Consider the following 4,637-nt stretch of genomic DNA (forward strand, 5'->3'; position numbering starts at 1 on the left):
TAGAGGTCTGGAGAAACTGGGGATTGTGTGTCATGAATAGATTTAGGGTTATTGAATTAAATGACTTGCCCAGGACCTAGTTAATGACAGAGCTAGTCAGAACCCATACATCTCTGATTCCATTTTTCTTTTCTCACCACCACCCACTGATATGGCTAATATCATTAAAAAGCATGTAATTTCTATCCATTTGCAAGTAAAAACTGCTCAGAAGTACTTATATCAGAATATTACATGCCCATCTCAGAATATCACACCACACACACACACACATACACACATACAGCCCAGATCTTTGGGCTTCGTTACTGCCTTTGACATACCTTTCTTCAATTCTGTCTTTTGACATTTTAATCATCTTCCCAACAGAGTTTCCTGAACTTGGTCTTCTCTTTGGCTGTTTCACTGTCTTTCAGGGCTTCCGAAGTCTGTTTACTTGCTTTCATTTGCTTTCTATCAAAACTGTTCCTCATGGGAGGGCTGGTTCTAACATTGTTTCCTCACCTTTCATTTTGTTCCTTCTTCTAGTTGAATGAGACTGCCATTGTACAGACTTTTGATAGCAAGGTTGTTTTGTCTATTTTTTTCCTTTACTTCTGGTGGACATGTGAACTGTCACATTTACTGTGGGAGTGGACCTAACTGTGGTTATCCTGTGACCTATATACGTTCTTAACAGCTCTTGCTGAGTCAGTGGGTGAGAGCTCTGTGGTGGGGGAAGGAAGCCTAGTGGGGCAGGTGATTGTAAATGTTGACAATTAATTGGGATGCAACAGAGAGGTATTTGAGGAAGAACAGCTAAATGGTGGTAGTCTGTATTTGAAATGAAGGCTTATTGACTCTGCAACTATATACTGGCTAGTCACTGTATTTACAGTGAATTCTAACAGCATATCTATTGCTGGTACTGCCCAGTGATGAAAGATTCTATTTTCAAAAAACAGTTGTAGGTACTCTAGTTTCAACCTTAGTAATGTGACAATTTTATGGTACCTTAAAGATAACTTTCTTTTAGGCTTTGAAAGTAGATTAACAACTGAGGGATGAAACACTTGCATTAAAATAATGAATAAAGAGACATGGAAGTCATTTAATAAAAAACTTACGTGTGATTTTACATTCATAGCGAATTGCCAGTTCCAATCTCTTAGCTATAAAAGATTCCTATGTCTGCTTCTTATTCCTGCTCCATTTGGTTAATTATAACTTCCCTTTGAGTTCATTCATTCATTTATTTAATCATTCAGTAAGTACTTATAAAGCAGAAAGTATCAGGTGCCATGTTAGGTTGCAATCCTCAAGGGGCTCCTGGTCTAGTGGAAGGACTGTCACGTGGACAGGCTGTGATAAAAGGGTTTAACCATCCCTATTGAAGGACATCTGGACTGTTTCTAGTTTGGCTTTTAATGAATAAACCAGGCCAGCAACCTGGTTTGTAGCCTTGTGCATTTTTTGTTAAGCTCATATAACTGTGTATTTTGGTTTTTTTATTTTTTAAAAAATTATCATTTTTTAATGGGAATCACACAGACTGCCTTCTTTTCCTCTCATTCTTCCTGAGGAAGAGAACAATTGTCAATGGTAAATGGCAGTTGCAGCCAAGCAACACCAAGGGTTGGCTTCACACTCTGGAGAGAGCACACTGCATTTCCTTCTAGTGGTTTCTGGTGCTCTACACATTCAGAGAAACCTCTAGTAATGAATTGAAGAAAGGATCCCTGAAAGTATAGTCTTGGTCTTTGATTTTTAATAAATGAGATGCTGTCATACACTAGCTTTCTTAGCATTAATGTGTGGAAACTCCTCTTGATCAAGAGTAAGGCGTACTTCACTCTTTTGCACTCTTTTGTACTTTCACATCTTTTGCATGTTAATATTGATGTGGCATCTGCTTTTCAGAGGACCTGAACTAGCACACTGAGCTTTTATTTCCATGCATATTTTTTATTTTAACAGATGTTTCCAGATTGCTTTCTAAAAAGGAAGTACAAATTTACATTATCATCAGCAGTGTACAAAGATATCCTTTTCTCTGACTCCCCATCAGTGATTGGTAAGATCAACCTTTGAATTTTTGCCAGTCTGATAGGCTTAAAGTGCATCATGCTATCAGTGTATTTTAGAATCTTTTCTTTTTTCTTTTTGCCTTTAAGGTATTATTTTCAGTGAATTGTCTATTTGCATTTTGGGTCACGTTATTCTTATCAACTTTTTTTTTTTTTTGAGATGGAGTCTCCCTCTGTCATCCAGGCTGGAGTGCAGTGGCGCGATCTTGGCTCACTGCAACTTCCGCCTCCCAGGTTCAAGAGATTCTCCTGCCTCAGCCTCCCGAGTAGCTGGGACTACAGGCACGTGCTACCATGCCCGGCTAATTTTTTTGTGTTTTTAATAGAGATGGGGTTTCACTGTGTTAGTCAGGATGGTCTTAATCTCCTGACCTCGTGATCCACCCACCTTGGCCTCCCAAAGTGCTGAGATTACAGGCATGAGCCACCGCACCCGGTCCTCTTATCAACTTTTAATCCCTGTTTAGGTATTATATATGAAGAAGAATGTTAAATTAGAAGTTTTGACTAGGGCACTAAGTTAACACAGATATGACACACCTTGTATGAATGGCCAGAGCAAGAAGCAAATTTTCAAAAGAACATTAAAAAGTTAGTTTTGCAACCCATAGTTCTCTCAATTAAGCTGAGAATATAAAGGCTATTGGAGGAGAAAATGTTCTAGAAAGAGCTATGAGATCTTCTCTTCACCTTCGGTCGAAAAAGGTCTTAAGCGGGCTTACCTGAAGAACATGTGTCATTTGTGGTTAGAGAAATGTACTAGTATGTAACTCATGTGTGAAAAATTATAAGGCAGAGACTGGTTGGATGCCCTGACAGAGATAGAGAAAAAGAGAGAGAGAATGTTTGTTTGCCTTAGGCGGTCTGCAGTCCCAGAGCTGTCAAAACAAGAAATATGTGAGTGTTTCTAATGGACCTGGTAAGGGTCCCAAAGGGAGAGTCAACTGGCCCAGAGCTGTTTTAAATGCTTGCTGGAGGTGTTGCAGGTCTTCCTGGACACCAGAATACAGTCTGAATTGAATGGGCTACAAGAAAACTAGATCTGATGGTGCAACTGGAGGAAAATGCATCCCTCATGTTCAAGAATATACTGTAAAATATTCTTTGTAGGTGCCTCTAAAGGACTTGTGAAATACCCAATATTTTCCACACCTGCCTTTTGTATATTGATTTTTAAATTAATTTTAAAATTTTGAGAAATTGTAAGTTGACTTACAGTTGCAAGAAATAATAGAGATTTCTTATACACTTTTAGTTTCCCCTAATGCTAACATCTTGTAAAACTATAGTGCAATATCAGAACCAGCGTATTGACATAGATGCAATCAAGGTGCAGAATATTTCCTTTATCATGAGGATTCCTCGTGTAGCCCTTTATAGCCACACCCACTTCCCTCCTGCCAACCACTCCCTTCTTAACTCCTAGCAACCATTAATTTGTTCTCCATTTCTGTAACCGTGTCATTTCAAGAATGTCTTGTAAATGGAATCAAATAGCATGTAATCTTTTGAAACTGGCTTTTTTTTTTTTCTCAGCATAATTCTCTGGACATTTATCTAGGTGGTCGTGTTTATCAATGGTCATTACTTTTTATTGCTTTGTAGTGTCCATATGGGCGTACCACAGTTTGTTTAACCATCCCTATTGAAGGACATCTGGACTGTTTCTAGTGTTTGGCTTTTAATGAATAAAGCTGCTATAAAGTTTGATGCACAGGTTTTCATGTTAACATGTTTTCGTTTCTTTGTGATAAAGGCCCAGGAGTGCCACTGCTGGGTCATATGGTCATATAACTATATGTTTAGTTTTTTTTTTTTTTAAGAAATTGTTTTCTAGAATGGCTGTATTAAACATCTCCACCAGCAATATACAAATGATATAATTTCTCTGCATCCTTACCAGCATTTGGTGTTACCATTTTTTTGTTTGGTTATTTCGATAGGTATATAGCGATATCTGCTGGTGGTTTTCTCTAATGATAACCTTATTAGGTTTTCCCCAACTAGGTTTTTCCTAATGACCAACCACATGAACAACTTTTCATGTATTTATTTCCCATTTCTACCACCTTTTCGTGGAAATGTCTCTTTACGTCTTTTGCCCATACTCAAATTGGATTTTTATTTTACTGTTGAGTTTGAGAGTTTTAATATATGCTAGATATTAGTCCTTGGTCAGATGTGTAGTTTGTAAATGCTTTCTATTGCTCTGAACTTGTTGTTTTGTTCTCTTTAACAGCTCTTTCACAGACCAAAAATTTTTAATTTTGATGAATTTTATCAATTTTTCTTTTATAGATTGTGCTTTTGGTGTCAGATCTAACAACTCCTTGCCTAGCCCTAAATCCAGGAGATTTTCTCCTTTTTTTTTTTGAGATGGAGTCTCACTCTGTCGCCCAGGCTGGAGTGCAGTGGTGCGATCTCGGTTCGCTACAACCTTCTCCTCCTGGATTTAAGCAATTCTTCTGCCTCAGCTTCCCAAGTAGCTCGGACTATAGGCATGCGCCACCATGCCCGGCTAATTTTTTTGTATTTTTTGTGGTGCAGGGTGAGCCACTGTGCCCGGCCTCT

At 38.3% G+C, this 4,637-nt stretch overlaps 1 non-coding gene across 1 annotated transcript; it reads right to left on the reverse strand.

Annotated features, from left to right (window-relative positions):
* Positions 1–1,521: 1,521 nt before the first annotated feature.
* LOC112133930 (small nucleolar RNA U3) lies at positions 1,522–1,734 on the reverse strand. The gene has a single exon (XR_002915537.2). It is a non-coding gene; the product is annotated as a small nucleolar RNA U3 (small nucleolar RNA).
* Positions 1,735–4,637: the final 2,903 nt, after the last annotated feature.

The sequence above is a fragment of the Pongo abelii genome, chromosome 5 (genome assembly GCF_028885655.2).
Source record: "Pongo abelii isolate AG06213 chromosome 5, NHGRI_mPonAbe1-v2.0_pri, whole genome shotgun sequence".
Lineage (NCBI taxonomy): Eukaryota > Metazoa > Chordata > Mammalia > Primates > Hominidae > Pongo > Pongo abelii.